Below are 23,567 nucleotides of genomic sequence, written 5' to 3' on the forward strand. Positions count from 1 at the left end.
GCAAGAAAAATGAAATTTGCAAATTTCACCTCCACTTTGCTTAAATTCCTGTGAAATGCCTGAAGGGTTAAAAAACTTTCTAAATGCTGTTTTGAATACTTTGAGGGGTCTAGTTTTTAAAATGGGGTGTTTTATCAGGGTTTCTAATACATAGGCCCCTCAAAGCCACTTCAGAACTGAACAGGTACCTTAAAAAAAAAGGCTTTTGAAATTTTCTTAAAAATATGAGAAATTGCTGTTTTTGTTCTAAGTCTTGTAACGTCCAAGAAAAATAAAAGAATGTTAAAAAAACGATGCCAATCTAAAGTAGACATATGGGAAATGTGAACTAGTAACTATTTTGGGTGGTATAACCATCTGTTTTACAAGCAGATACATTTAAATTCTGAAAAATGCTTTTTTTTCAAAATCTTCTCTACATTTTGCAATTTTTCACCAATAAACACTGAATATATCGACCAAATTTTACCACGAACATGAAGCCCAATGTGTCACGAGAAAACAATCACAGAATCGCTTGGATAGGTTTAAGCATTCCGACGTTATTACCACATAAAGTGAAATATGTCAGATTTGAAAAATGGGCTCTGAGCCTTAAAGGAACAGTGTCACCACAATTTTTTTTTTAATATGTTAAAGATGTTAGTGCTTTATTAAAAACGTTTGGATTCGTTTGTGTGTTTGTGTGTTACTTTTGCTTATTTTTACACTTTTTCTTCCCTATGGGGGCTGCCATTTTTTTTTCCATTTCTGTATGTGTCGATTAACGACACATACAGACATGGAATACGGCAGCTCCAGTCCCATAGGGACTGCGAACGGGGCCCGTTCCATCCACTAACATGTACGCCGCTGTGTGGGAACGGCGCATGCGCCGCTCCCACACAGTTCAATTTGAAATGCGCGCCGTCCGGCGCCATTTTCCTGTGGACCGGAAGTCGCGGCCGGACAGTAAGATTACTACTTCCGGTCGCGGCTTCCGGACTTGTGCACATGGAGCAGCGGCAGCAGACGGAGCGGATGGACCGGAGGGAGCGGCGGCGACTGGAGCAGGTAAGGGATTTCTATGTATGTTTGTGTTTCAGTGTGTGTTTACTACTGTATGTAAACCTTCTACACTGTGTGTTAGCTCAAAAAATGGCGACACACAGTGTAGGAGGTTAGACCGTTCAAACCCCTCGTTTCTCCCGGCACTAGCCAGGATAAAGGAGGGGGGGATGCTGAGAGCTCACTAGAGCGAGGGCTTTTTACCCAATTTTGCAGCATAAAGCAATGTGGTTGCTTTACCACATGCAATGCTGCAATTTTGGGAATGGCTCCATCTAGTGACCAGCAATGGGAAATATTATAAATTAGAATCCAATTGAATCCAATTTATAATATTTCCTGACTTGTGAAAAAAAATAAAAAATTAGAACAATGTTTAATCACCTATACACTAATTGTTTAACTAAAAAAAAAAAAACATGTTTTGCTGGCAAAAAATTTGAAAAATTGAAACACAAAGTATATTAGAAAGTTGTAGGACTTTTATTTATATGTTCATTAAGATTTATTTATATAAAACTGGAAAACCCCTTTAAGGCTAAAATTGGCTCATTTTCTGACGATAGCGTCCCTTTAGGTTGACACACCTTAACCCTTTAACCACCAGTACTCCAATTTACATGGCTTTATTCTAGCGCACTGTCGTTCGTATTTTATCTCTAGCATTTGATCCCACTCCAAGACAATTAAACAGAGTTTAAGGCCCAACTCATTTCTTTGTCAAGCTAGATGTATGGAATTTCTTACTCTTATGAATATATTCCTAGAACTGACCCATTTGCAATAAGGCATCGGCATAATTACTTACACTTTACAAACATGTCTACAAAGATATAAAACAAAGCCGGGACCGTGTCAGGCTGAGCTGCTTACAGTAATAAGGAGTTTGTTTGAAGTGCGTTGGGATGTGACATGTCAGAACATACACAATATTTGTGGTGGTTGAGATGAAGCGTCGGCTACTTAATGAGCTAATTAGTGTGTTACAATCCTCCGTGCTCCTCTCTGTGTCTACATTTGTTAAAAGATTTTCTGCCATTTTGACATTAATTTCAGGAGATGTGATGCAAATATTGCATGATAAATATCTGAATGAAGATACATAACCAGCCTATAGTTTATATAGCCACATCTGCAAAATTATACGGGCCAAGAGGAGGCAAAGGGGCCGCCAGCTGCCAAGAAGGATCAAGTGATGACTTACCTTCTCTTGGCGCCACTTGCCATTCCAGGCCTAGTGTATTTAACACCTTCAATTACCTCTACCATATAGGATACTGTCACGGCTATGGAGTATGTGGACCCACGAGGCCGCTCCGCTGTAGCGAAGTAGCAGCTGGCCAAACAATAGTCAATGATAGTCTATAGGACAAGAGTACCTGGATAGGAGATTTGGCAGACACTTGGCACAGATGACACTTGACACAGATGACACTTGGCACAGATGACACTTGGCACAGATAATGAACTCGACTCCGACACTAGACTTCGCACTGGAACAAACACAATTACTGGATACGGGATACAGGATACGGGAACACAGGATACAGCATACAACTAAGGGACCATTTGCTAAACGAACATGGGTAAACACAACAATGTTCAGGCAAGGAGGAAGAGGGCAGAGGCCTTTTTAAAATCCATGGTGCATAGGGATTGGTTAGGGAAATTTACACTCTGATCGCGGTGGCCCTTTAACGCTGGGAACGAGCGACTGCACGTACCCTACAGGAAACAGTGATGAACTGCAGCCGCATGTGCTGGTGTCTCCGGGCAGGGAGACGCCGGCAAGATGAGAGTGTCCTGTGGTCGCGGCTGACAGTGAGTAGGACATGCTGGTGGTCAGCTACCGTGGGCACAACAGACAAAGTTGGTTTTGACTTTTCTAACCCCCAGCAGTCAACTATCATAGTTTGGAAACTGCCCGCAGCTTTTGAGGGGTTAAACGGCTGGGTTGTGGAGGAAAAAACTATATATATCCCCCATATGGGACAATGAGGGAGCAAGTATACTCTCTGATTTATAAGGTGGGGTGATAACATGAACAAAAGTTCATGTTACCCCTCCCCTGGGGTCATCTAAAGCCATACAGGGACAGGAGAAGTATCACAGATCTCCCTCCTCTCCCTGCTTGCTGTCAGCATATCCCCCGTTGCCACCACTGTGCTGTTCAAACAAGCTAAAATGAGTGCTGCAAATCTAGTATGCTGCTCCCAACTCAACATGCTGTAGCTGAGGCTAGATGATGGCTAACCCCTGATCCCAGTGTAGTTGGGTCGTCTAAAATAAGACCAAAATAACGGCTCTAGCTGCATTCTAGCCGGAGCTAGGTCCTTTAGAGTGGCAGCTCCCTCTCCAGTTACACTACCAGAGCTGTGCTTGGGCTAAACTATAAGGTCCTTTACCTGCAGCCCGAGCAGAGTTGAGGATAAACTGTTAGGTGACTAAAGTGTTTGTTTCACAAAGACAACCCCTCTCCATATCTCCTATTATAGCATATGGTTTTCATAGAGGGAAGGTCGGAACCCGGCCATTACCAAATAGTTGTTCTCATAAACCCAGCCATATATGAATTACATGGTCGACTATTCATTTGAATGGCTGGCATGTAATACTACATTTCCCCAACAGTGGCCACCTAGAGCCATTTTAAAGGCCATGTAAGCCTTTGAAAGGGATTTTTTATAAATGGACCGAGACATCAGGGGATTATCCTAGAGTGGAATCCCCGGTCACAGCGTCGGCAACACTGTGGACAGGAATTCCGCTTCAGGAGTTGCCCCTGATGTCACTGTCCATATATTTACAGAGACATCCAGCGCTCTGTCCAGGAGCGGAATCTCCGGCCACAGGGGGATTCCGCTCCTTCATGGAGCTACAGTGGAGCTATGTACAGGAAGGGGGGGGTGCTATCTACAAGGGGGCTGTGAGGCACAACCTACAAGGGGGCTGTGTGGCACTACCTACAAGGGGGCTGTGTGGCACTACCTACAAGGGGGCTGTGTGGCACTACCTACAAGGGGGCTGTGTGGCACTACCTACAAGGGGGCTGTGTGGCATTACCTACAAGGGGGCTGTGTGGCACTGCCTACAAGGGGGCTGTGTGGCCCTATCTACAGGGGGCATGTGGCACTACCTAAAAGGGGGCTGTGTAGCCCTATCTACAAGGGGGCTGTCTCCCACTACTGACAAGGGTGCTGTGTGGCACTACCTACAAGGGCGCTGCGTGGACCTACCTACAGGGGGCTGTGTGGCACTAACTACATGGGGGCTGTGTGGCACTACCTACAAGGGGCTGTGTGGCACTGTCAACAAGGGCGAGGTGGGGGATTATGACACTTAGGCTGTATGGCACAATCTACAGGGGGCACTATTTACAAGGAGGGCTGTGTGTGGCAGCCAGGGGAGGGGGGCATTATACTGTGTGGAGGCCACTAAGCTGGCATTATACTGTGTAGGGGCACTACAGGGGGCAGTATACTGTGTAGGCACAATTAGAGGACAAAATACTGTGTCCTTGAAGGGTTTATAATATATTATATTATTAAATATTATTATTATTATTATTATTATTATTATTATACTGTATGGCGGACACTAAAGGGGCATTATAGTGTTTGTGGGGCATTAAAGAGACATTATACTGTGTGGGCACTATATAGGGCATTATACTGTGAGGGGGGCATTATACTTTTTTATGGGGTATTTTTTTTATGATGGGAGTGGGGCACAGAAAGATAATTTCGCACGGGGCGCCATCTATCCTAAGGCCGGCCCTGAATACACCCATACCATGACCACATATTACCACACATAGTGACTGAACAATTCCACCATATTGTTAAATACCTCCACATCATTACCACATATTACCCCCACATAGCGACTGAATAATACTACGATACTGTTACTGAATAATACTGCCACATCATGACCACATATTATTACCACATAGTGACTGAATAATACCACCATACTGTTACCAAATAATACCTCCACACCATGACTACATATTGCCACTTTATAGTGACTGAATGATACCCCCATACTGTAACTGAATGAAAACCACTATACTAAGACCAATATTACCACCACATAGTGACCATATAGTGGTATATACTAGTTCTACACAGGCGGTCTGCAGACCATATAAGTGAATACAATGCAAGTGATTTACAGGTGACAACTTCTCTGATTGGAGTCGTTCACTTTCCTTTTTCTTCTTTAACATAAAGTAGCTTGGTGCCCCATATTGTAGCTAGGTGCCCCATTTAGCAGTTAGTTGTCCAATATAGTAGTTAGGTATCCCCTTATATAGTAGTTAGATCCACCATTAAAAGTGCCGCTTCACGCAAATGAAAAGAAAAAAAAAGCTTTGGGGCTCAGTCATAAGTGCGACCCCTATAGCTATGCAACTAGTCTCCCCTGGCCCCGTACAGTAATCTGTTGTAGGAAAAAATGTTTCCCTGCATTATGAATTTACAAGGTGAAATTTAAAGCCCGTTGGTGATGAGTTTTATAGGTGTTCTTCGAAAAATGCTTTCCACAGCATTATAAATAACACAAAAATAATTTAAAATATAAGTAGCAAAAATGTTCCAGTCGATGTTATTTGTGAACAGTAAGTGCGGATCATAAAGAGTACACTTATACACCTTGTAAAAATGTTCTACAAGACCTGGGCCAATTGCTCAGAGCAAAGATAAACCTGTCTGTACTTAAAGGCTTCAAGTAAATAAAGTTTAACAGACAGCAATTATAAAGATAAACAGTTTACTATTACAGGCCTGGACAAATCTTAGCCAGGTGTAGAAACTAGCTCCAAAAGTTAGGAGCTAGCAAGGCCAGGTTCGCACTACCCGTTTGAGGAGCGATTGATGCACAGCAGCAATCTACCCCCTCTACTAGTAAAAATTGTGTCCATCAGTCACCCCTTTATTTACTCAGTTGTTTAAGCAGCCCCACGACTACCACAGTAGGCACAGCAGGCCCTCTTTCCCCAGTAGGCCCAGCAGGCCCTCCACTTCCTCAGTAGGCACAGCAGTTCCTCCACATCCCCAGAAGGTGCAGCAGGCACTCCACTTTCCCAGTAGGCACAGCTGGCCCTCCTCTTCCTCAGTAGACACAGCAGTCCCTCCACATCCCCAGTAGGCCCTCCACTTCACCAGTAGTCACAGTAGGCTCTCCCTTTCCCGAGTAGGCACAGCAGGCCATCCACTTCCCCTGTAGGCACAGCAGGCCCATCACTTCCCCAGTAGGTTTAGCAGGCCCTAAAACTTCCTCAGTAGGCACAGCAGTCCCTCCACATCCGCAGTAGGCACAGCAGGCCCTCCACTTTCTTAGTAAGCATAGCAGTCCCTCCATATCCCAGTAGACACAGCAGGCCCTCCACTTTCTTAGTAAGAATAGCAGTCCCTCCACATCCCCAGTAGGCACAGCAGGCCCCCCACTTCCTCAGTAAGTACAGCAGTTCCTCCCAATCCACAGTAGGCACAGTCGGCCTTCCCCTCCCCCAGTAGGCACAGCAGGCCATTCACTTCACCTGTATGCAGAGCGGGCCTTTCACTTCCCAAGTATGCTTAGTAGGCCCTCCACTTCCTCAGTAGGAACAGCAGTCCTTCCACATCCCCAGTAGGCACAGCAGGCCCTCCACTTTCTTAGTAAGTATAGCAGTCCCTCCACATCACAGTAGGCACAGCAGACCCTCCACTTTCCCAGTAGGAACAGCAGGCCCTCCACATCTCCAGTAGGCAGAGCAGGCCCTCTACTTCCCCAGTAGTCACAGTAGGCCCTCTCCTTCCCCAGTAGGCGCAGCAGCCCATCCACTTCCCCTGTAGGCAGAGCAGGCCTTTCACTTCCCCAGTAGACTTAGCAGGCCCTCCAAATCCCCAGTAGGCACAGCAGGCCCTCCACTTCCTCAGTAAGCACAGAAGTCCCTCCACATCCCAGTAGGCACAGCAGGCCCTCCACTTCACCAGTAGGCACAACAGGCCCTACACTTCACCGGTAGGCACAGAAGGCCCTCCATTTCCTCAGTAGGCACAGCAGTCCCTCCACTTTCCTCAGTAGGCACAGCAGGCCCTCCATATCCCCAGTAGGAACAACAGGACCGCCACTACCCCATAAGTGACAGTATCTGTTCTCACTTCCTCAGCTTCCCAGTAGGCACAGCAGCCCCTTATCACACTAGTCACAGCCGCTGCCCCTATTTCTCCAATATTCACAGTCACCGTGCAATAATTACAGCAGGTCCCCTTTCCACTAATGTTCATAGTAACCCCCCTACTCAGCAGGACTAACAACAGTATTCCTTAAAAGTAGTCACAGCAGGTATCAGCAGGTATCAGCCACAATTTGGTGCGTTTTTTGGGCCGGAATTTCCTGCGACGACAAGAGCGGATACGCTGTGTGCTTTTACGCAGCGTATCCGCCCTGTATGAATGTAGCCTAAGGCTGAATCAACACGCTGCAGACCTTTTTTTGCCATGAATTTGTGGTGAAATGTGTTTAATGCACGGACTTTACCCTATGCGTGCCATCATTTCCGTGCAGATTTTTTCTGCTACATGTAAATAAGGCTTTTAAAATCCCATACGCATATATTATAGCACAATTCTGTAGCATGTGAATTCATTCCTAACGATAGATTCACACGTGGCATCATCATGGATTTATTTGTCTGCAGAGATTGTTGTTTTGATTTGTTGTGAATTTGCCAGGGAATTGCTGCGGATTTCACCATTTGCATTGCAAATGGTGAAATTCGCAGCAGTCCATGGCAGATCCGCATCAAATTCTGCATGTAAAACATTTAGGCCCAGTTCACACAGATTCTTGGCGCCGGGAGCGTCGCTAGCACCGGACCTCGGAGGTCCAAGCCCCGGATCTTTGGCCCGGTGCCCCGGATCCCAATTGTGACGGGGCAGCAGTCGTTATTGGGACCGGGCAGCGGTCTCGATTGCGACCGCGTTTATAGAAACTTACTAGAGTAACTGGGGCTTATGTCATAAAACACACGGGCCCCTGTTACTATAGTAACAACAGAAATACTTACCCTCCCTCCCCAGCGCAGCGGAAGTCCTGACATCTTCTCACTTAATGACGTCATGACGCTGTGCGCCGCGCATGACATCACGATGCTGGATGGTAAGTGTAACATCATTACTGTCTACTGGGGTCCTGTATCTAAGCCTGCCTTGTGGTAAGCTTAGATACATGGTCCAACAAACAGCATCAAACATGGGCTTAGATACAGGGCCCATGTGTGATACTGTCTGTTGGACCATGTATCTAAGTTTACCACAAGGCCGGCTTAGATACAGGACCCCAGCAGACAGTAATCTTATACTGTATAAGATTACTGTCTGCTAGGGCCCTGTATCTAAGCCTAACATGTGGTAGGCTTAGATACATGGTCCAACAGACAGTATCACACATGGGCCCTGTATTTAAGCCTACCACATGTGTTACTAATGTGGTTACCACATGTGTTTACTAATGTTCGGTCATTGGACTACGTCGGAATAGAGGACTACTTCGATGACGGCTTTTTTTATTTTCAATAAAATGCTTAATGAGGGTTTTGTGGGGGGTTTTATTTCAATAAAATATATTTTTGCACTGGCTAACACTAAGCCCCGCCTTAGTTATGGATGCTGTTAATCAGCCAGCGAACATTACTAAGGCGGTAGTATTAAAGTTTAAAAAAATACAAGGACATTTTATAAATATTGAAATAAAAATAAAAAACACACAACCCTCATTAAACATTTAATTGGGAATAAAAAAGCCGTAATCGAAGTAGTCCTCGAATACGACGTAGTCCAACAAAAACACAAATACCCAAAAAAAATTAGTAACACATAAAAAAGCAAAACAATTCTTATACTCACCTTTCCTGGGTCCATCGCTGGAGCCGCAATGTCAGCAAGCTGGGCCCTATATTTAATCCTATCATGTGTGATACCGTCTGCTGAGCGAACGTATCTAATCCTATCCATAGCTATAGGGTTGTAGTGCTGTAAATGTGCTGTCTCCTATCTATATATATATATATATATATATATATATATATATATATACATACACACACTACCGTTCAAAAGTTTAGGGTCAATCAGAAATGTCCTTATTTTTTAAAGAAAAGCACAGTTTTTTTTCAATGAAGATAATATTAAATTAATCAGAAATACACTCTATACATTGTTAATGTGCTAAATGACTATTCTAGCTGCAAACGTCTGGTTTTTAATGCAATATCTACATAGGTGTATAGAGGGCCATTTCCAGCAACCATCACTCCAGTGTTCTAATGGTACATTGTGTTTGCTAACTGTGTTAGAAGGCTAATGGATGATTAGAAAACACTTGAAAACCCTTGTGCAATTATGTTAGCACCGCTGTAAACAGTTTTTCTGTTTAGAGGAGCTATACAACTGACCTTCCTTTGAGCTAGTTGAGAATCTGGAGCATTACATTTGTGGGTTCGATTAAACTCTCAAAATGGCTAGAAAAAGAGAGCTTTCATGTGAAACTCGACAGTCTATTCTTGTTCTTAGAAATGAAGGCTATTCCATGCGAGAAATTGCCAAGAAACTGAAGATTTCCTACAACGGTGTGTACTACTCCCTTCAGAGGACAGCACAAACAGGCTCTAACCAGAGTAGAAAGAGAAGTGGGAGGCCCCGCTGCACAACTGAGCAACAAAACAAGTACATTAGAGTCTCTAGTTTGAGAAATAGACGCCTCACAGGTCCTCAACTGGCAGCTTCATTAAATAATACCCGCAAAACGCCAGTGTCAACGTCTACAGTGAAGAGGCGACTCCGGGATGCTGGCCTTCAGGGCAGAGTGGCAAAGAAAAAGCCATATCTGAGACTGGCTAATAAAAGGAAAAGATTAATATGGGCAAAAGCACAAAGACATTGGACAGAGGAAGATTGGAAAAAAGTGTTATGGACAGACGAATCGAAGTTTGAGGTGTTTGGATCACACAGAAGAACATTTGTGAGACGCAGAACAACTGAAAAGATGCTGGAAGAGTGCCTGACGCCATCTGTCAAGCATGGGGGAGGTAATGTGATGGTCTGGGGTTGTTTTGGTGCTGGTAAAGTGGGAGATTTGTACAAGGAAAAAGGGATTTTGAATAAGGAATGCTATCACTCCATTTTGCAACGCCATGCCATACCCTGTGGACAGCGCTTGATTGGAGCCAATTTCATCCTACAACAGGACAATAATCCAAAGCACACCTCCAAATTATGCAAGAACTATTTAGGGAAGAAGCAGGCAGCTGGTATTCTATCTGTAATGGAGTGGCCAGCGCAGTCACCAGATCTCAACCCCATAGAGCTGTTGTGGGAGCAGCTTGACCGTATGGTACGCAAGAAGTGCCCATCAAGCCAATCCAACTTGTGGGAGGGGCTTCTGGAAGCATGGGGTGAAATTTCTCCCGATTACCGCAGCAAATTAACAGCTAGAATGCCAAAGGTCTGCAATGCTGTAATTGCTGCAAATGGCGCATTCCAAGACGAAAGCAAAGTTTGAAGGAGAAAATTATTATTTCAAATAAAAGTCATTATTTCTAACCTTGTCAATGTCTTGACTATATTTTCTAGTCATTTTGCAACTCATTTGATAAATATAAGTGTGAGTTTTCATGGAAAACACAAAATTGTCTGGGTGACCCCAAACTTTTGAACGGTAGTGTATGTATATATATATATATATATATATATATATATATATATATATATATATATATATATATATATACATATACACACACACACATACATACATCCATGCACACAAATTTTTTTGGGGGGTGAACCTATGTTAGTACAAGGATATTTACTGCTGGGGCCCTGTATCTAAGCCTATCATGTGTGATACTTTCTGCTGGGGCCCTGTATCTAAGTCTATCATGTGTGACACTGACTGCTGGGCCATGTATCTAAGCCTATCATATGTCATACTGTCTGCTGAGACAATGGATCCAATTCTATCCAGCGGTTCAGCTATAGGAGCCTAAGTGCAAGTTCACACGTGGCGGAATTGCTGTGGAAATCCGCAACAGACAGTCTGTCCATTGGTTTCCACACCTTTTTAGTTATCTTCGTGCAGACGTTGCGGACAACTCCGCTGCGGACCATAGGCTGCGGTGCCGAATTTGGTGTCCGCAGCATACACTGGCTGTTGCGGACTTGATGCGTACTTGTGGCGTAATTTCTCCATTGACTTCAATGGAGTTGAAAAATTACGTAATGAAATCCGCAGATGTAATGTGTGTTGCTTTGCAGATTGCTTTCACGAACAGGATATTTCATCATTCTGGCTGGTCCTATGTGTTTCGAGGTCTATAGCCAGACTGGGATGGAATGTTTTAAAAGAGAGCAGGATGTACTCTTCACCTGAATACGCAACGGCTAATCCGCAGCATTTTACTTCACATTTTAGGCAACGCAGATTATGAGCGGCATTGATGCGGACAGTGTCTGCAGAATTCTGCCACATCTGAACATGCCCTTAGTCTTATAGATATGCCATCTCCGATGTGTATGTAAAAACGTGTTTATTTTTCGGGGAGGGGAGTTAAATATATGTCTCGTGGCTTGTGTCTCATATCTTTTATGACCCTAGCAACGCCCCTGCTTGGCACTGATTTTGACATGGAAACCGCATCGGAATCAGCGGCAAAAAACATCCGAAATCGCCTCCTACAGATTTCAATGGGAGGCAGAGGCAGGTTTTTTTCACAGGCGCCTTTTAGCCGTTTGCGGGAGAAAAAAGCGTCATGTCCTTTCTTGCCGCGGTTCTGCCTCTGACCTCCCATTGAAATCAATGGGAGGTGGAAAAAGCATTTTCTGTTGCGTTCTTTGCCCGCGGTCCTCAATGGCCATGGACAAAAAACCCCGCGATAGCCGTGCCAAAAAAGCGCAGGCAGGTCAAAATCTGCTTCAAAATTCCTGAAGGAATTTTGAGGCAGATTTCTTTTTTGCCTACAAAACACTCAGTGTGAACAGGGCCTTACCATTAGAACACATGCATCATATTACAGGCTCCTAGGCACTCTGTTTACTGACATATGGCACCATATTTTTACATATAAGCAATGCTTTTAGGAGACAGTACCTCCATAATATGGCATGAAATGAAAAATGTCCTCCATGTACCTTCATGTATACCACTGGAGAAACACAGACATACGGTATGGTCCCCCAGCAGCCTATGGGACCGCATGTTACAGGTCCATACAAAACAGATTTATCTTTAATACAGCCACTGTTCATGGACTCCTATATTCAGATCACGTAGACATATAGTTTATTCGTGGCCATCAATTAGTTAAACATGTCCACATAAGTGAATTTTTCCAGATCGGGAGCAGCTGGTTAGGGTATGAGATCATTAAATCTCCGGGGACGGCATCGTTTTGAAATGAGTTATATTAATGTGTTTAAACAGTAAACTGATATTTAGATCTTAAATCAAATAGTAAAGTCCCTGTAGAGGCCTCGGACCTCAGCGCGCAGTCAGAATGAATCAAACTGCGGAAGATTGGCATGTTTTGTTGCCTCTTATAACATATGGGAAGTCCCGGTCATCAACGGCGTTGTGTGTGAGTATATGGGATTCTGTGCTCCTGCCATATGGACGGAGCCTGGTAGGTGGTAGAAGTCCTACAACGGCAATAGTGTCTTCTCGACCAATCTATTTAGTTAAAGGCCTTGTCTATTTATTTAGTTAAAGGCCTTGTCTATTTATTTAGGGTGAGCAAGTCAGGAAGCATTTGTGAAGTGATGAAAGACAATTCTCAAGAGGAACGCTGCACAAAAAAAATATATATAGCGTATATATATCTCTGGTATTTTTCTACGGGCTCTGTTTGTTATGCTTCAACATTTTCACTAAAACTAGTTAAACAGACAGATATTATAAAAGATTTCCAGAAACGTATTTGAGAATCTGCAGGCCACTTCCTAGCTGAAGAGGCGCCTAGGAATTTTGCACCTTGAATAAAAAAAGGACTGTTCAAGTCGAGATGGGTCATTGGCAGACAGAAAATAAACATTTTTGTTTCGAAAGTGAAAATCTAGGTTTAGATGGTGGCCTTCTGATCAGATATAATGGCTCTGCTGACAGAAGACCCTTCTACCCAAACCCCCACCACCAACGCTGCCGCCCCAAACGGAACTTCAAGTTATTTTCCTGCCTTGCATTATTTCCAAAATGGCCAATCAAAGCACAACTTAAATAAATACACGATTGCGCTTAAGTAACTGGGGCTTATACAGCTAGCACAGAAGTGAAGGGATTTGCACGTACGCACAAGCCAAGAGATGTGTTTTCCTAAGTACAATATTCTCATTTAGGATGTGGCATGGAGAGTTTGTGTAGGCACACGTAAGGCTTATGTATGTTCTAGAAGACGCCGTGTGTGTGGTACCGGGGTGTAATATCGGATAGTGTTAATAAAAGGTGTGTTAGAAAAAGTAGCGCCATAAAATTAGCTGGAAGGCATTTTTACAAAAAGACAGCATCAGACTTAGGCCCAAATGTACACAATCGTATTTTTTCCCTCCCGTAAATACTGGCGTAAATACGGGTCCGTTGTCATCCTTATTCCACCCGTATTTACGGACCTGTTTTCTCTGCTTCTCTTTATTCAAAAATTTAAATCAGGCATGAGCCTGCAAAGAGGGGAATCCCCTGACGTCGCCTAGCAACGCTCCCGTGATTACGGGTGCACACACGTAGCCACCCGTAATTACGGGAGCCCCATAGACTTCTATGGGCCTGCTCGTGCCGTAATTACGACCTGAAATAGGACATGTTCTATATTTTTCAACGGCCCGGGCACCTTCCTGTACGCAAACGGGAAGGTACCCATGGCCAACAGAAGTCTATGGGCCCGTAATTATGGGCCTAAGGCCTCATGCACACGACCGTAAAAAATCTCCGTAATTACGGACCCGTTGAGTTCTTTTGGCCGCAGACAACTTTCCGTATCTCAACTGATAGGTGTCCATGCCGTAGAACTGTGCCGGGAATTATGGAGCATGTCCTATTTTTTATATTTTACGGGCCGTGCTCCCGTACTTTGTATGGGAGAACGGCCCGAAAATGCGGCCCGCGATCGCGAGCTGTGATTACGGGCACGGCCGTGTGCATGAGGCCTAAGGCTGGATTCACACCTGCGATGTCCATCAGAGGAGCAGAACAAGTGCATATCGGGACTTAAGGTTCCACCACTGGTTGACTTTAATGGGTTCTGTCGGCTTTCCATCGGGGTGTCCATGATTTTACCGGACACAATAGTGCAAACCCTGCCAGATCTGCGACGGAGGCCTCTAACGGAGCCTCCGACGTAGATGTGAGCAAAGCCTAAAGCAGTAAGAAAACCATTTCTTTATACCTTATAGATATTTTATCAGCGGGACCCCTGTGATCAACTTATTGTCAGCGTAACATAGGAAGGGTTTGTCCAAAAATAAAAACCTCCTTTAGGCCCTGTTCACACGGAGTTTTTTGACACGTTTTTTGACGCGGAAAACGCGTCGGAAAACGCGCCAAAAACGACCCAAAATGACTCCCATTGATTTCAATGGGAGACGGAGGCGTTTTTTTACCGCGAGTAAAAAAAACGCCTCGCGGCAAAAAGAAGGGACATGACCCTTCTTGATGCGGTTTCCGCGTCCAAAACCGCATTGAAAGCAATGGGGACACGTCAAAAAACACCTCGAACTAGTGAGGTGTTTTCTGACGAGTATATTGCCGAGTGTTTTGCAGGAGTCGTCTCCTGCTGCTAGTCCAGCCCAGCAAAGGGCTGTCATTTCCTGTCTGCTCGTGGAGCCTGAAAAAACATCGTGGACAGAACTCAGGGATACAGAAAACCGAAGTCCTGCATCCAAATCGAATACAAGTAAGTGCAATTGCTCCTATGTTCCATACATGCTATACATGTATGGAGCTGTGCATTTTTTTTTTTAGATTTTTTTTTTAGATTTTTTTTTAAAAATTTTTTATTTTTAATTTTTTAATTTTGTTATGCAGTTGTTCATGTATGTCATCTCTTTTTTATTTTTTTTTAACATTTCAGGAACAGAAATGACGACAGCAGAGGTGTACCACCGAATGGACATTGATGTTGGGAAATTGATTCAAGAAGTAAGTATACTTTTTTTTTAAAATGTGGGCCTGTTCACATCAGCGTGGTTTCCGCTGAGGGGTTCCGTCGGTGCTTTCAGTCAGGGGAACCCCTCAACGGAAAGGCAAGTGTGAAGTGGTGACAGATCCGTTGCTAATGGTTTCTGTTTGTCCCCGTTGTGCAAAGGGTTCTGTCGTTTCGACTGAACCAATACCGCAGTGTAGGGAATCCCATTAGCAACGGATCCATCAGCATTGAAGTCAATGATGATGCAAACAGAAAACAATGTTTTTTTTAATGTGGGCCTGTTCACATCAGCGTGGTTTCTGCTGAGGGGTTCCGTCGGTGCTTTCAGTCAGGGGAACCCCTCAACGGAAAGGCAAGTGTGAAGTAAGTTCCGTTTGCATCACCATTCATTTCAATGGTGACAGATCCGTTGACAGAAGGATGTCAGGCTGGGTTCACACGACCATGTTACGTCCGTAATGTACGGAACGTATTTCAGCCGGAAGACCCGGACCGAAGACAGTGCAGGGAGCCGGGCTCCTAGCATCATAGTGATGTACGACGCTAGGAGTCCCTGCCTCGCTGCAGGACAACTGTCCCGTACTGTAATCATGATTACAGTACGGGACAGTAGTTCCACGCAGAGGCAGGGACTCCTAGCGTCGTACATCACTATGATGCTAGGAGCCCGGCTCCCTGCACTGTCTTCGGTCCGGGTCTTCCGGCCGAAATACGTTCCGTACATTATGGACGTAACATGGTTGTGTGAACCCAGCCTCATGCGTGTGAAAACCTCGGCAAAAACCGCCTGGAAAACCGCCTCAAAAACCACGTCAAAAACCACGTCAAAAACCACGTCAAAAACCACATCAAACATGAAAACCTCCAGGGTCAGTTTTTACAGGAGGAATTTTCCTCCTGCAAAAAACTCTGTGTGAACAGGGCCTTAACCCCTTCCCACATATTCACGTACTCGTACGTGTGGGGAAGCAGTATAAGGACTTATTCACACTTCCGTTTATTTTTATTTTTATTAATTCCGGGTGATCTTTCATTGAAAAAAACATTGCCAATACCTTTTAATGGTTTTATTCACATTTCCGTTTTTCTATACACGCGTTTTATTATGCATATGGCTTTTTTTTTTTTAATACACAGCATGTTCCAACAGATCCGGTACGGTTCTCAGCCCATGGAAGTCAATTAGTTGAATTTAAAAACGCATGTTCCGTTATTGCATAGTTCAAGTGTGCGTATTAATTCAGGGTTTTTTATATCCGTATTTCAGCAACATTACAATAACAGCATAAATATAGTTAATCCCTTAACAAAAAAAAACAGAACAAATCCGGATACAATGCAGTAAGAAAAACAGAACAAATTTTAAAAAAAAACGAATCCGTATTTCACATCCATATTTGAAGTGTGAATGAGCCCTAAAACCGCATCCTCATGAACATGTACGTGAAAGCGGGCTCGCAGGCCCAGGAGCTATAGGCACGAGCCTAGTCGTGCCAGAGTGACTGAAATTTAGATAACTCCAATCCCGGCCTGTAGTTGTTAGGGAGTGTAGCCATAGCAACCAGTCTTCTGTTTAGCTCAAAGTTAGGACGGCACTGCGCTGACAGTGGAAAAGCCGCTTAACAACCGCCAATCTCACCTCAGGATAAATTATTAATCCGATTTTTCCAAAGATACATTTTAGCTGGCTATACACATAAAATGAAAGTCGGACGCAATGGCCGATTTTGACGGTTTTGAACGACTATTGCTTTAAATTAGACTACGCTGCCAAAAAAGTGATCTGTGATGTAGGATTTTTCAGCCATTGGCGATTATGACATGATCACCAAATTACCACCGATCATTTGCCACTTTGCACAAGCGCATTCTGTTGTCTTACACGTTTTTAACTATGCCCTTGACCTGCCAGCTTAGTCTGACATGTTGATGGTCAGATCATTTACACATACCTCAGGGTTGCCAACCGTCCGTATATTTACGGACAGTCTGCAAAATCCGGGTTTTTTTTTTCGACATCCGTAGTGTCCGGCAGAAATAAACACTGTCCGTTTGCACTGTGCATGCGCCAAAATTGACACACGCAGTGCAAAATAGACTAGGGAAGCGACGGCCGCGGCCACAGGTGTGGGATCCAGGCTGGTTCGCATCGATTCTTCCGAACTAGTTGTTAAAATTATAACTGGTTCGGAGAAACCGAGGTGAAGCGGGACCCAGAACCGATTCCCTGCGCTCAATTGTATTCACATCCTTAGGACGCGGATACAATTAATTACTCTAGCGCTGCCTGGCGAGGCACGGGAACTATCAGTCAGCATGATTACGTCATGGTTAGCATGTAATTTATTTTTTTCCAGTGGGCAGTGTTGGGGGCACTATCTACGGGGGACTCTCTGGGGGGCACTATCTACAGGGGACTCTCTGGGGGTTACTATCTACAGGGGCTCTGTCTACAGGGGACTATATTGGGGCACTATCTGTATGATGCTCTATGAGTGGAATTATATACAGGAGGCACTATCTCTTTAAAATTTTGGTCAGTGCATGTTTTTTAGCTAAGTAGTCCAGATTACTGTGTGGGGGTACTAAGTGGAGGTTGGCAACCGTGATGAACCATCCGACGTATGATTTATTGACCACATTTAGGTCGTTCCTAATTTTAAAGTAGACTTGTCATATTTCCTGACATGCCTATTTTAGTAAATACTTTCCCATGAAATAACAATTCTGGAACATATTTTCTTAGAAATCTGCGTTGTACCATTCCTCTGCTATTCCTCCTAGAAATGTATGAATAAGTTGACAACAGGGTTACCAGTTCCCTTGTCAGAGGGGCGTGTCCATACACAGTTTCACTCTGTCAGTACTGATTGGACATTGTCAGTCTGTTATGGACACACCCCCAACTGATAATACTCATTTGCAAACGTATTAATACATTTCTAGGAGGAATAGCAGAGGAACGGCACAACATAAAGTTCTAAGAAAATAAGCTGCATAACTTTCATGGGAAAAATTTTTTTTATTAAAACAGACATGTCAGGAGAGGTGATAGATCCTATAAGTGTATGACCAGCTTAAGGCAGAGAACCTTGTTAATGAGATATCTTTGTACTTCTTGTAATCACAATGTCTTTTACAAAACAAGTTTATTGCAGTCAGCATGGTTGTCCTGAAAATGTGCTTAAAATTAAAATAAATTGGTCAAGAGTATCTGAAAATCCATTCAACATATTGTAAAAACTGGCATCATTAAAGTGTGCGCCACGCGGCTGTTAATGACCGAGAACTTCAAGCGCATTTTCTACAACTTTCAACAATGCCAGTCCCACCACCTGTAATGCCACGTGTGGACGCAGAATGTCTTTGTTGTATTGGTGAGGGCCAGGAGAGGGCACCTCACACTTCAGACACCAGCCGAACACAATCTCATTATCTCTAAGACAAGAGAGAGCAGACTCTTTCCTGAGAAAGTCTGAATATGTTAATCCCCCTTATAATAGGGCTGTGAATCCCATGACCACATTAGTAAGTAAGTCTTTTAGTAAGAGAACATCTACTCCGGCACAAGTCATCATTAATTACTGCTTCATACAACGCTCAGAACAAACCCGATTATACTCAAGAACAACGGCGGTGCGAATAGATAAAAAAAACAATAAGAATAAAAGTATGATAGATTCCATAACATTTATCCACACTTGGAACTGCAAAGCTGAAATGTATGGCCCCTTTTGCCCTCTGCGGGTTTGACTTCAAGGGGTTCTCTGCTTTTGACAATCCCTACTTATTAGAAGGGTCCCTGGATTATAAACTGATCACAAAGTGATCAGCTGTAATCTATGAGGAAACTTGTCAGTAAGTGTTTAAATTCCCTGCAGCGCCACCACAGGGGAAATGAAGCATTACACAGTGCCCATTCATATCAATGTGTTGTGTGTGTAATGCAGGACAGGACAGGTCCTCGTGAGAGAGAGAGAGACGCGCTTTGTAACCGGTCTCGCCCAAGAGATGAGGATCCTGAAATAGAACATTTCTCTATTAACTCAAAATTCCCTAATAGGGTATATGAAAATAGTTTTTCTAAATTGAACAATAACTCATAGGGCCTCTTCTACAATAGGTCATTGACCCATTGCCCCTAAGTGGTATTGTCAAGTGCCACCTCAGGTGTCTTTAGAAGAGATAATCTGCCTGCCAGAGGCTCCAATGCAAAATCTGTAACAGGGCCCCCAAATGTCACATGCTATTTATGGTACTGTTGTGCAGAGGAGCTGTCGGACACAAGGGGCCTTTGCACCCCTATAGGTACGGCCTAACTCCCTACTAACTAAACAGGAGAGGTAAGCTCTTCTCTACAGGATCCCATGTAGCCAAGATAAGGACAATAGGGATATGGCTTCCCTCAGGTAAGTCATCCTTTGAGGGGGGATGTAGAAGGGACATAACTTTCGGCCAAAGTAAAGATTTTACCACAATGTGCATTGATGGCATATTGATTAGATACGTATTCAGTATCTAATCAGTGGGGTTCCAGTCATTGTGACCAATCTTGGAATTGGTGGGGGCCCAGTGGTCAAACTCCTACCAGATGCAGAAAGTCTTTGTTGTGTCTTAGCAATGGCCCTCTCACACTGAGCATATATGTCATAGTTTACGTATCTAATTGATATTCCTATTAATGCTTATCATGGGAAAATTCCTTTAATTTAGCATTTGTTCTCCTACCTCCTCCTAAATTCTGACTTACCTAAGAGGCACCATTGCCCTCTACCTACTTCTCAGGAGTTTAGCACTGGCCACGACCTAGAAGATGATGTCAAGGGATCTCTGGAGTCATGGCCTTCTATAGTCTCCCTTATTTTCTCTCAGATGCAAAGGGAGAAGAATGTTGAAGATCCCCTGCTGTCCTCTTCTAGGCCTTGGCTAACACCTGTGCCAAAGCTGCTCGAGAGCTGTATTATAAATATTCTCTCGGTACTCTAACTAGAGAGGGAATATCTTCTACACAAACTTCCAGCAACTCATGGAAACAGCTCTGTTTAGCACAAGCTTTAGCTAAAACCTAAACGAGCACATTGGGGATCTCTGGAATGACGGTGGGTCAAACATTGGTGTTGGGGGAGGGATGTAGGGACCCATAACTCCTACTAGTGAAGCCACTTTAATTAATAAATGAGGACATTTATATTTAAACGTCAACTAACTTTTCATTAAACTTTGCATAAATCAATAGTACAAGCGAATATAAAAACTGTAATATATCTTATTAGAGAAAAATGCCACTTTCTCCACTTATCAGGCTCCTTTCTTTCCCACCACCCTAATTGTTCACTCACTCTAAATTTACTGCTATATCTGTACACTCAACACTAGACAGATTCTCAGCTCACTAAGGGATCAGGTTACGGTGGACCATAGAAGTCTATGAAGAAGGGAGGGGGAGAAGGGAGCAGGAGAGAGAGGCAGAGAGACACACATAGACACTGTAGCAGCTTCTAGTAAGTGTTATACTTCTCCCCACTGCTGGATTCACAGCTACACTGCTTATTACTGCTGTATAATCTCCTCCATGTTGCTGCGGTTTCTGAGGGTGTGTATACACAGAGATTGGGGAGTAGGATGTTCTTGTCCCTATGTGTGCTGTGTATGGGAGACATCATAGCAGTTAGGTTCTGCCCACTAGCTCAAAAAAAACGAAAAATTAGATATAGAGCCTGGGGGAGGGGGCAACTCCTACAAAAGGCAGAATACAAGTCATATAATGGTCAGATATAGTGTTATTCCTCATGTACACACATATGACAGCATATCATGAAACGTTTAAAGAAACACTTCACATACATTGTATTATACTTAGTGTAGGGCCTCAGGTGGCGGAGACATCCTTCATTGGTCTCCTTTGAAACACTGAGTCATGCTCCGCCCCCTTGGGCCCCGAACTAGGCATAGCCCAGGGTATACATTAATATAAGATTGCTATGGGAATAAACAATAAAAGCAATCTCTTAATAAATTGAAGGACTGTGTAGAATTTCAACTTCCCTGCCTTTGCCACAAGACTCAATATAACTCCAATGTCCATAAGGTACATGAACAAACAGATGGCAGATTTTAAGCACCTGCGCTTAAATGAGTTATATTTCTCCCATGTTTTAACTTCCTTTCTAAATATTTAATAGAAAATCATTGTAAAATAAAGTAAAATATATTATGTGCAGGGGAAACTCCCATTGGAACCATTTTTCTTCCTTTCGCTAAATCTCCTGCCATGATTTCCACTGTTTAAGGTCTCCGGTTCCACATAAAAATTCTACTGCATTTCTCAATAAATTATGAGCCGAGGTTCTCAAGTTTATTTTGAGAGAGTAAAACTTCTTGACTCCATAAATATCTTTAAAAAAAAGGAATTTTCTAAACATCCAGTGGAAATTTGGTGGGCGAGTTGGAGAAGAGATTCTTATGATTGGCAGGGAGTAAACGCTACTAAAGAAATGCCTGGAATAGCTGGAGCCAGGCGCCATGGCATACTCCTAACATTAGTAATAATGGAATCAGATCACAAAGTATCTGCACGGCTTTGTTATTGATTTTAACACTTTAGGGGGAGGGGGAAAAAATTCTCTAACAAGCAAGAGCTATTTCCTGAAAGGATTGGAACAGGATATGGCAGGAGGTAAGGAAAAAATATTCACAGTAACCCATAATTTTACTAGGTGCCTATTGGCACAATGACTGAAAGAGTTGTCTGGGTTGCTGTCTCGAATGGAAAAGAAAGATCTCTTAAAGGAACACTCCAGAGACAATAATGATACACAGAGCACGGCCTGAGAGGGGCGGTGCACGACACTGGGGTTGTCTCTTTGGTCTTTGAATCTCTGTGTCATGCTCCGCCTTCTCAGGCTCTGCGATAGACATAACACGGTTTATCAGTTTTGCTCTGAGTCTTCCTTTAAATTATGACATCTATAAGATGCACTGACCTGTCTATGCCACGGGTGCAACGCCTCTGAGCTTTTTTGGTCAATCTGCAGGTTTTAGTGAGTCTGATCGTGTGGCACCAAATTCGCATATATGAGTGTTCCAGTTTTGAGAATTTACTAAGGCCCGAATTTACTAAGGCTGGCGTATTTTATGCCAAAGTGGAGCGGGTAGTTGGTGAGATTAGCACTAAAATGTATTAAGTGGTCTAATTTTATTACATTTTCAAATTTGGGACCAGCAAAACAATCTTGCTATGCCTGCTATGTGCAGATGTATATTTGCCCCATAAATCTGCACCAATTGCCCTTATTAGTTATTAAATTTGGCCTAAAGTGTCCTGGGAGATCCCACTCACTTTTCTTGATACTTTCACATTTAATGAGTGAAGTTGCAAGAAATTGCTAAATTTTGGCGCATATTCAAATGCGACTTTTATAAAGTCATATTTTAAGCCAGAATGTGGGCCCTTGTTTTCACACTTTTGATAACCCTGTCCTGCATATGAAGGACCATGTATGGATAGATAGATATAGATAGATAGATAGATAGATAGATAGATAGATAGATAGATAGATAGATAGATAGATAGATAGATAGATAGATAGATAGATAGATAGATAGATAGATAGATAGATAGATAGATAGATAGATAGATAGATAGATAGATAGATAGATGATAGATAGCCTTTTAAATGATAACATTATTTCTTTCCGCCACTAGGGGGAGCTCACTGCATATAGCTTTATTATAGGGTTCAATGGGAGCTGTATAAATCCCTATGCAGTGTGCTCCCTCTAGTGGCCGCTTCTGGCAGACAGAATTTTATCATGGAACTACAGTATATGGCTGTGTGAAAGGAAGTAGGGGATTTGGCGCTTTGTATCAGAAAAACTGAGTTCCTACACCTATAAAGCATTTCGGATCCAATAGAGTAAATACAGTTAAATTATAGGCACATTTTCTTGCCCTAAACCACCTCCACAAATCAAACCCGTCTACCACCGAAACTACCAGGAATATTGGGTGCATTTTGCCAACTCCACCATGGGCATGCTTGGAAACCCCCCTTTAATAGATAGACAGAGAGTCAGGCTCATCGCTGAACTCTTGAAGGGCTTCAATGCTGTGCAGAAAGAAACAGTATATTACCAACATTGCCCCAGGTATCTCGAGCAAAATAATCACAGGCCAGACAAGACACTGAGAATTTCAATACGGTGGATAAATGAATACACTTTGGCATACGTATACACGATAGAACTGTATGGGAACGTTAGGTGTATATGACAAGCATTTCCTGCTGTATACACCAAACATGATGTGAACAGAGCCTAAAATCCTCATGTGTATGACATCAAC

The sequence above is a fragment of the Rhinoderma darwinii genome, chromosome 5 (assembly GCF_050947455.1).
Source record: "Rhinoderma darwinii isolate aRhiDar2 chromosome 5, aRhiDar2.hap1, whole genome shotgun sequence".
Taxonomy (NCBI): Eukaryota; Metazoa; Chordata; class Amphibia; order Anura; family Rhinodermatidae; genus Rhinoderma; species Rhinoderma darwinii.